Below are 11,303 nucleotides of genomic sequence, written 5' to 3'. Positions count from 1 at the left end.
AACTGATTCTCAAGTCTACCATTTTTTTTTCAGCTAAGACTAACGTAATCTGAAGAATTATTTTTTTTTGTTAGGGTAGCTAAGAGAAAGAGATGTTGACAAAAGCTTAGTGTCATTTAACTGTCCCTTTGTTGAAGTTCTTTGGCAGTCCAACCAATTGTTTATTGGCAGAATCATCATTGCTAGGAGGGAATTACCCTAGTGATCTTGTTTTGATCCTACATGTTCACAAAATGCTGGGAATTTCTGACAATTGCAAGATTCTGTAGTTTTGCCTTGTCATGGGCAAAGGCTCCTTTAGGGCTTTTAGAGTAGAACAGAAACCCCAATCCTTACTCATGTGCTATGAGAGCTTTAGGGAATCCTCAGCAGTCCAAAGGAAATCCAGTCTCTTATATCTTGAGTTTTATGTATTGAATAATTGTGTTTTGAGGGCTAATTCAGCATCTGAATGAAAAGCCGTTAGAGTAGGAAGGGACATCAAAGATTACCCAGGGCAATCCCAAATATCCCACCTCTGCTTCCCCGTAAATATTAATACTTTTCTGGTACCCTTAGCAAAAAAAAAAAATGTCTACCTCTTTGAGGGATAAATTATACACACACACATAAATATTTGTGTGTGTTTATATATATATATATAAACACACACATATACGTATACGTATATATATATATACACACATATATGTATACATATATATATACACATATATATGTATATGTATATATATATGTATATATATATATGCAAGGCAATCAGGTATTAAGTGACTTGCCCAGGGTCACACGGCTAATATGTATGTACTGTCTGAGGCCAGATTTGAACTCAGGTCCTGATGACTCCAGGGCTGATACTCTATCTGCTGAGCCACTTAGCTGCCCCCATTAAGGTATATTTGTTTTAGCATTGTTGGAGCTCTAGAGTGAGAAGAGGAAGTAGATATTGTAATTCTATATTCTATCTGCCCAGTATAATATCTAGATCATATTAAAAAGTTGGGTTTTGGAAACAAGTAGTTAGGAAATTTATAAATAAGGTCCTTGGCTTGAAATTAAGATGTAATGCTTCCAGTTGGACATATGACATTATCTAACAATAAACATTTTTAAGTACCTATTATATGTCAAGCATTGTGCTAAGCACTGGGGATTTAAAAAAGAGGCAAAAGACAGTCCCTGATCTCAAGGAGTTCACAATCTAATGGGAGAGATAACAAATATATACAAACAATCTCATAGACTTTCTGTAGCTTTGGTTAACTGATAAATTCGAATTACATTAACTTTAGAAATTCTAGAAAAAAATCTTCAAACAACTGATGTTTATTAAATGACTGCTATGTACAAGACACCGTTAGTGCTGAGGAAGATAAAAAGAATGAGTTGAATGATCCATGACTTAAAGAAGGTCTAAACAAAAGTATTAAATTACTTACTAAGATTCTTAGAAGGATCTGTGATCTAAATAGTAAGAATACTTCCAACTATCAGTGAAAATTACAACCCTTCTCTTCCTTCCTATCCTGTGGAACTCACATCTATTTCCTATAAATCCTAATAAGCCTTTAATTTAATATAGGATTTAAAGAAATCCAATTCCCTAGGTGAAGTTAGATATCTAGAAATCATGAGTAGAAAAAAAAAGGATGGAAGTTACAGTGAGTCTAATTTAGCAGGAACTTTCTACCAATTAGAGAATGGGTAGTGTGATAAGACAGTGAATTCTCAACTGATATTGTACATGTTCAAGCAAAATTTGAATAACTACTTTTTAGACTAGTTGCACAGGGAACTTTAAAAAATTACACACACATATTTTACAGAGGATACTTTCTTAACATCAAACAGAAATGAGTTAACTTCAAAGCTCCCTTCCAAGTTTAAGATCACGTTATGCTAAGTTTCTCACTAATGTTCAAGATTTTTAAATAACAGCTTAATATAAACCTTATGCCTGCCCCCTCCACAAATGTAAATAGAACTAACTGACCCTGGATCTCCAAATGTCGTACTTTATGATTAACACTTAAAGGCTTTGTTCTTGCTTTTGTTCAGCTATACTTTGGGCATGGTCTCTTTAAATGACAGTGGTCTGTGTTAGAAGCAAGAAGGTATAAGAGTTAGTCATATCTGTGCATAAGGAAAATAATATTGGCAGCTATGTGGTAAGTGGAATGGAGGGAGAAGGGAAAATCTTCACTTAAGCAAGAACATCAATTAGACCATTTTAATAGTATAGGCTAGAGGTGATGAGAACTTTAACTAAATTGGTATTTTATTCCTATTTGTTTGCCTTTTGAAGCTGAAATTTTGCTCTTCCTAATTTGAAATATAATATAGTCATGGATGTTTGGTACTTTGTCCCTATTTCTTTTTATATTCTGGGCTCCGATATAGATGGTAATTGTTTAAAGAAATTGTGCTTGTTTTACAGAGTATCATTATATTTAATAAACACCAAAATAGAACACAATATGATTTTAAGGTAGTCACTACATTTCCTTACCAATTGGATAGTTGCCTGGACTACTGTGAAGTTTGAGAATTATCCTTTAAATAAGGCAATACTAATCTAGGGGCATCTTTCTAGTGCTTATGCATCTGCCATGTTCTTGACATCAAACAGGAAAATGGAAATGGTTATTCTTTGCCTGTTAAATTCAAACTAATAGATAGTCGCTAGGAGATTGTATTCGTTTTTTTGTTTTTATAAAAGTTACATTTAATGAGTTATCAAAGATTCATAGTTTCTTTGGGATAGGCACTCATCACAGACACAGACATTGTCCCTCTATGACTTAGTAGACGGTCCTTTGAATGTTGCCAGGCAACATCCTAGTAATGAGGCTCTTTGAATTTGGATTGCAGACATGCAGTCTTTCACAGGATGCACACATGAAGCACTTGCAGCCTAGCCTTTTTGGGAAGCTAAAGTCAATGCCATATGAAATAAGGAACTACAGAAGGAGTTTAGTTGGTGTGGTATTAAAGTGTTAGGTGATATTATTTGTGACTACTAGTTTTGGTTTCCTGTACTATGAGCACATGTTTCATATACAGTCTTTGGGCTCCCACAAAGTCTTCAGAGCAATTCTGTATATGTGAATGTGTGTGTGTGTGTGTGTGTGTGTGTGTGTGTGTGTGTGTGTGTGTGTGTGAGTGTCTGTGACTGTGTCTGTGTATGTGTGTGTGGTTGATTCCTTCCTTGGTCTGCTTAAGCCTATGGGGCCCTTTTTAGTATAACGTTTTGAAAAGCATAAAATGAAACACTTAGTATTACAAAGGAAACCCATTATATTGAAATTCAGCTATTATTTTTAAAAGAGACAAGTTTACGAATCTCAGATTAGAAGCTTTTGTTTTACGGCTTCCTATTCCTTGTTTACTTTATAGAGAATGCTATACTAAAGTTGCTATTATTTAGGTGATTCCTTTTTTTTACTATAAATAGTAAGTTTATTCTAGTTTACACAGAAGTAAGGTACATTTAAGGAACTACCTTGATAGACCTGCCAAGGCTAGAGTCAGTTTTACAGGCCAAAGAATATATTGTCTCCCAAATTTGAACCCCAAATAATTTATTTTGCTAATAATGAAGTCTTGTTCCCATTTAATTGTTGAGAGAATATCTAATAGTAAGTGATAATTATTTGACTCCATGCCTCCACTGACCTTTGACTATGACCTTATGAATATCCTATAACACATCTTTGCACAGACACAGATTTGTCTCCGGTGATGTACCAATTATCCTTTACCTACTTCAGTGTACTTATGTGATGTTGGCATTTTGTTGTTGTTGTCTTTGACTTATTATTTTAATGGCATAGGGAACTCTGGTGAGCTAATTTCATTAATCAGTGCAGATTAGCACTGGTTCTACAATTTGTAGTTGGCTTAAGTGACAAGGGAGTTAATGACTTGCCCAAGATCACCTGGCGAATGTGTCAGAGGTGGGATGCAGAGGGTTCGTGTTCTTATCCAACAGCATGTCATTCAGTTTAAGTAAATGCTGTTCTGGGTGGCATAGCAGATAGAATGGTTGACTTAGAGTCCAAGAAGGCCTGAACTCAACTATTGCCTGAGACACTTACTAGCTGTTTATTCCTGAACAAGTAATTTAACCACTTTTAGCATCTGTTTCATCATCTGTAAAATAAGGGGATTAAACTCGATGGCCTTTAATGTCTTTTCTCCCTCTAAACCTCTGATTATCATATGTATTTTTTTAGCATTTTGGACTTTGTTAGGAGTCACAGAGAAAGGACAACAAAATTGTATAAACCACTTTGAAAACACATGTTGTAGAACTACGTCAGGTGACATACTATATTGTAATCCATTTCCTTCACAGCATCCCCATACATGCCTCTTTGCCCTTGCCTATAGTCTCCTTGGAAGAAATAAGTGCAGTGTGAATAAGTAAGTAAAAGTAGGACAAGAAAAGAAGGAAAGGGGTCCCAGTGTTCCTGTTTATGAACTTGAGAGCTTCTGACTGAGACTTTTGTAAGACATTGGCTGCTAGACAACCTCATGGTTCCTCGTCAAGCTACAGTTTAAAGGTCAGAAAATATGAAGGAAATAGGCTAAGAGTACAATTATTGTGGCTGCTAATAAAAGATAGGAAAAGAATACCCAGTGAGGAAGCCGAAACAGGCCAAGGCAATTCAGTGCCTCCAAAGTGACAAGTGAGTTGCCAATAATTTGTAGGGGGGATGAAAATGAACATATGAATGGCTGTGCTAAACCCTGTGTCTTATCTGGCCTAGTAATCTCTCAGATTGGTCCCTGGCAGTCCACAGGTGATCAAAACTTTGATTTAAAGGGTGGTGGCAGAAGTCATCTCTGCTGTTACAGTTTATCCTGAGATGTCAATTTCCTATCAGGGCTGTAGATAGCTTTGGTTCTTCAAAAGTTTGGCAAAAAATGATTTCATTTGTAGGCAGTCTACCTGAAGAAGCCGAAAATAGGAACACTAACCTGAGAGCGTGAAGCCATCCCTGCTAGGATGGGGTAATGGCCTGTCAGGAATGCTGCTCTATTTGGTGTACACAGTGAAGATGCAGCTAAGTGCTGAGTCAATTTCACTCCCCTCTTTGGCTATCTTCTCAATATTAGGAGTATGTTTCCATAGCGTTCAGAATCTCCAATGCCAGGGGCATCTGCCTTTGTTATAATAATGTTGGGCTTTGAAATTGTGTCACTGTTGACACTGCCATAGAATAACACTGGCAGCAAAAGCATCTTCATCTTTCCTCCTTTTTGTTCTGCTTCTATGGAGAGAGTTAACATAGTAAAAGGAAGAGTCAGGTCACAGCCAGAGTCCTAAAAGAAAACTCTCCTTGTGTGGAAACTCTGCAGGTGGGCCTGTTTGAGGGGAGCTCCTTATTAAGAATCTGGAGTGAAAGGCTTTTATCCCTTCATGATTAGCCATAACTGGGATGTTTAAAAAGGTTCACGAGACAGAGTTTCTGGGTAATTTAATCATTTTACTAATAAGGCCAGGAGCTTATTAATAAAAGTATGGTCATTTGGCCATATCTCTTAGACCAAACACTCAAGTAATTCTTTCCAATAATATCTAATGAGGTATATTGAATCGAACAAAGTGAAAGACCAGGTGTTTATCTCTTGTGGTAGAGCACAACCTTGCAACAACTTATAGTCCCGGAGTTAACAGAAGCTCAAAGATGTTATATGGCTTTTTCCAGATAACTGAGGTAGTAAATATCAAAATGAGTGACAGCATGTCTCCTTGACACTAGATCTAGCACTCTATGCCTTTGTTATGCCAGAGATATAATGTAACTGGGAAATACTTAACAATATAAAAATTCAGTTAAACCTAGATATTACAATTTGAAATCGAGTCAAGATGTAGTCGTGGGTATCTTTATGTCCAGTGTAGTGCCTCCCTTTTTTGAGTTTGACACCACTGTATTACACTAAGCTCCCTCTATGTAAGTCTAAGACAATTCCAAGAACCATCTTTCTTTTTATATGGAAACAACAGAAGTCTGCATACCAGACCAGATATAGGAACTGAAAGACTTAGGATCCTTGCAGGGAAGGGCGTGAGGTATATGCTTTAAGAAAACACTCCAAATACTTCATCACCGTTAGGGAAACTAGAGACTACAATTTAGAACCAAACTCCTAAGTTCAAGCTTGGGAAACACCGTAGTCAAGTTGTTGTTTTGTTGTTCAGTCATTCCAGTCATATCCTATGCTTTGACATCTGAAATTGTTCCACGATAAGTTTATTTTTTATGGACAAGACAATGAGAGATACAGACAGAGAGACAAAGAGACAGAGACAGACCCAGAGAGACACAGAGACAGAGAGACAGAGACAGACAGAGAAGGAGGAGGAGGAGGAGGAGGAAAGGGGAGGGGAAGGGAGGGGAGGGATACAGTTAGAGACAGAAAATGAATAAAGTCGAATATCTCTTGAAACAAATATTGATAACCTGAACAGTGCTCTAAGAGGCTTTTAACGGCCTATATCATTTAATGACCTACAATGCTATGTTGTTATGGTTACCAATGGTGATCAATAAGTTTTAATTCCCTGGGCAAATGTAGCAGGATATGATTGTAGATGAACACTTGTCGTGGACTTGTTTCTGTTTACAATGTAAAATTACTTTGGGGACTGAGGATGGTAGGTATGACAATTAAAAAAAGTCTTATGGGATTGGATGGTGTTTAATGGGCTAATCAATTGTACACATTTTCCAAAGGTGAAGGAGTTGAATTGGTTCATTTCATAATTTTCTAATGTAAAGGTAAAAAGAAAAAAAGAGAAGGTTGAACTGCTGATTTAATGAAGTTTCCTGCTTAATGCCATGACTATATAACCATGACTAGCCACAGCATGGGGGATCCTTCTGTTAATGAAGCAAACTTTAGCTGATACAAGTGAGCAAGTAATAATGTCTACCTTTAGGGCAGACGAATCCATTATTTCAGTGCTGATGAACAAAGAGAAGGGATGGTGCAGGAAACTTAGCAAAACTGCCCCCCTCTTAAAGGAAAAACAACTTCCTTTTGAGGTGTATAATTTCTTTCTGGGTTCCAAGTCAATACTTTTTTATTTGGCCTGGAAACAGGTGTGCTGTAAAATGAAAAGCAGCTCATTTGCTTCATTTGCTGTAGTTACATTCACTGAATTAATAAGCCCAGGGAGTGGACTTACCTCTCGTTCTTAAAACTAATGATTTCAGTTTGAAAAAAAAAGATCCAATCAACCAACCAAATGATCAAGCAAACAAAAAACAAATCCCTTTTGTCTTAGAGGTCTCTTTGCCTGTGTGATTTTAAGATGATTCAGTTCGATCCAGTCCAATACATTTCACGTTAACAAGCATTCATCAAGTACATATTTGCTTGTTGAAAGACAGCTAAGGCTACAGAGGCAAAAAGTTAAAGACAATCCTTGATCTTTGGTTAGGTTCCACTGGGATGCAATGTGAGTACAGCTATCATAGCAATATTATGATATAGAATCTGTGTGGCATCTCAGAAAACAAAGAATTACCTGGGCAGAAAATTCCTACCCTGTGAATTGGATTTATGGCTATTGGTTTTGTTAGATGAGATTGGCTACTGATTTACGAACTTTGAGAATTTTAACAAGGTATTTGACCTATCTGAGTCTCAGTTTCTTTATCTGTGATCCAGGGATATTAATGCTTGTACTAGTGTTGCACAGTTGTGAGGATCAAATGGGATGATAGAGTACTATAAGATTATAGAGTTTATAGAGTATTGTAAGATTAAGAATATTACTCTTAGTGGGAAAGTGTTATACAAAGTATTATTATTATTACTTGCTATTGTTGTTACACTTAATGCCAAGGAACTATGCAGTTTATGGCAAACTACTGGAGTTTTAATGCACTCAGACCTACATATATTTGAGTTAGTAGCAAAAATCTGGGAGCGGTATGAAACTTAGAGAAGTGACTGGAATAGATGTAAAGAGTGTTAGATTTGGAGTCAGAGGACTTGGATTCAAATTATAACTCTGACAGTTTCAGTCTAATTTTAGGCAGATCACCACCTTTCTGGACTTTAGTTTTAGCATCTCTCAAATAAGGGGATTGGACTAGATGATCCTCTATAAATTCAGTTAGTTTCAAAGATGGGATTTGAACCCTCATCTTCTTGACTTCGAGCTTAGTGTTCTAGTCATATTGATGCATCATTGAACAATGATAACAATAATGACAGAATAATATAATTATTGTTAAGGTGAACTCAACAAACGTATTATATACATAATCTGGGCAGCTAGGTGGCTCAGTGGGTAGGGCTCTAGGTCTGGAGTCAGGAAGAACTGAGTTCAAATATGACCTCAGACACTTACCAGCCATGTAACTCTGGCAAGTCACAACCTTATTTGCTCAGTTTTCCTCATTTTTAAAATGAGCTGAAAAAGAAAATGGCAAACCACTTTAGTACCTTTGCCAAAATAACCCCAAATGGGGTCACAAAAAGTCAGACAAAAATGAAACAACTGAGCAATAACAACAACAAATTTGTACACGGCATACAACAATAATAATATTGTGCATATTAATATGAAATAGATACATGAACATATGTACATAAAATGTGATTTAAGGAATTACCCTCAAACTACTACATGAATGTTAACTATTGTTATAATTATCAACATTACCTTGGGTGGGTAGGCATAACTTTCACATTGCAAAAAAAAAATACCCTGTTCTCTTAAATGTAGAAAGAAAGTTGCCTTTTTCCCAAAATCTGTGAGTATACTTAGTGCTTTAGAACATAAGAGGCTAAGAAAGCTTACTAAGATTAAATCCATTTCGAGTTCCTATAAGTGTAGGTCTTGAAGTTTTACATTCAGTGGAGTCTAAAATAATCAGGGAGAGAGGGAACCCTTCCAAGCAAGCCCTATGACCAGAATTATTTGGCAGGAATTCTGAGCGTTAAGGATGTTCCGTCAGCCTGCTAGTCATCAGGGACAGATGAGAATAGAAAGTCACCTGTGAATTTCACTCAGTTCTCATTCCCAATAAGTAGGAAGTCATGCTGAGCCCTCACTAAGGAGATGGCTGTTTACAATAAGGAAAATTACCATGCTGGCTAAATTTGGTTATTTTCCTCATGCTGAATTTTAATTAAAAATAAATTAAAAGTTAATAGAGATAGCAAGGCTCAGCTGTTACAACCAAGACACAACGCCATTCAAATATTGAAAGCCTCATTGAAAATGGTAATTAAAATAATCTGAAAATATGATGAATATTAATAAGCCATAAAATGTTGGCAGTGATAACAGTGGACCTGACAAGGTTAGTAAAATCCCAAATAAATCTCAGTGATCACAACCTGGGATTGAAACTTGATGACTCCTACTTGTGGGAGTATGGACAGGTAGAAGGAATGCAAGGTGTGGCATTTCTATCCTTATTCTTCTGTCTTGCCTGTTTGACCTTGGTCTGGATATCTAGACCTCTAATTATATTCAGAGATGCTGATTGAACCCACCAATGCTGATGAGATCACTAAGGAAGGAGAAAGAGAGGGAGAGAGAGAGAGAGACAGACAGAGAGAGAGAGAGACAGAGAGACAGAGATAAAGAGACAAAGACACATTTTCAGACCCTGCCTCTAGAAAATATTGGCTATGTAATTCTGGGTAAATCACTTAACCCCTCAAAGTTCCATGAAACATTCTAGACTGTAACAGGTAGCATGAGCATGTAACATGTGCACAAGGTTTCTTGACAGTGTGTTCCTTACACCAACAGAGTTACAGATACAGAAGTACATAATGGTGTTATTAATATTATTAATCATAATCAGTTTATTACTTATAAAGTGCTTTACATATCATTATCATTATATAAATTGCTATTATTCTCATTTTTACATATGAAGAAACTGAGGCTAAAAAGTTAAATGACTTGCCCAAGATCACACAGTTACATCTAATGGAAGTTTTGAACTCAGGTCTTTTTCATTCCAAGTCACAGCTGACTTGTATATATGCTTATTGCATGCATGTATGTATATAGATATAGTATATTCATGCAAACACACATGCATGTATATATATATATATTAGAAATTACAAAATTTCACAGCAATAGGATTGGGACTACAGCTATAAATTCTATGTCAATGGCTTAAGCAATATTTAGTAAGTGGCCCACTGGCTGGGTTAATCTTCCTGTGCATACACTCAGAGAAGATTTTATGTGTCAAAGAGAACTTCCCAGAGCTATTATATTTTTGGCTGAAGTAAAGCTTCTTCTAATTAGAAAATTTATAAGCTACACATCTTTGCTTGTTAATGTTAAAGTGGCTTCCTGTCTTTTTGTGTAGGCTGGCAGAAAATAATACATAAAACAGTACAAGTTACTGTTCCTTTAGTACCACCTCTAGTCATGTCTAGGGCATCCACCAAGTATATACACAGCTTGCATGTGGTTTACATGTTCACAGTAGATCTCATCTATAACCAGGTTCACAGTAGATCTCATTTGTACAGCCAAAACTCATCCTTACTTTTTGATGAACATACATCATCATCCTTCCACTTTCTAAGGTTCCCAATGTTAGAATCATCCTTAACTTTCCCTCTTCCTTACACTCTTCCCACCCCCATATTTGATGAGTTGCTAAGGCTTATTGATTCTATCTCCACCTTCGCCATGTAAATCTTCTTAGAGCAGGTTCTCATCACCTCTTGATTTTGCAATTAAAATAGCCTACTACTTGGCCCCTCTGGGCCTCTGTCTTCCACAAAGCTGCCACAATAATCTTGCCAAAGCACAAAGCCTGACCATGTAACTTTCTAAATAAAATACATTTAGTGGATATCTATTGTAGTTAGAGTAAAAGAGAAAACTTTCAGTTTGGAGTTTAAATTTCTTGACAGTTTTGTTCTAACCCACCTTTTGAGGTTTATTGTACTTTATTTCCCTTGTTATGATCTATATTCCAACCAATTTGCATACATACAATTTGCCGAATTCAGTTTCTGTCATCCACCCATGTGCCTTTGGATAGGCTGCCCCAATGCCTAAAATTCACTTCCTCTTCACTTCTGCTTCTTAGAATCCTTAGCGTCCTTAAGTCTCAGTTCATTTGCCATGTGCTCAGTTAAATCTTTAATGCAAACTGGCAACTAACCTCCTAGGTGCCAGTCATCTCTCTCTACTCCATAAAAAGTACCATGTCTATATACCACAATATACCTCCCAGGAGAATGTAATCTCCTTGAGGGATGCATGTTGCAAAAGAAACCACACATGAAAA

At 36.5% G+C, this 11,303-nt stretch overlaps 1 pseudogene; it reads right to left on the bottom strand.

Annotated features, from left to right (window-relative positions):
- Positions 1-4,313: 4,313 nt before the first annotated feature.
- LOC118836789 lies at positions 4,314-5,253 on the bottom strand (annotated as a pseudogene).
- Positions 5,254-11,303: the final 6,050 nt, after the last annotated feature.

Source organism: Trichosurus vulpecula, chromosome 2 (genome assembly GCF_011100635.1).
Source record: "Trichosurus vulpecula isolate mTriVul1 chromosome 2, mTriVul1.pri, whole genome shotgun sequence".
NCBI classification, from domain to species: domain Eukaryota; kingdom Metazoa; phylum Chordata; class Mammalia; order Diprotodontia; family Phalangeridae; genus Trichosurus; species Trichosurus vulpecula.
This window is presented reverse-complemented; position numbering and strand designations above follow the sequence as displayed.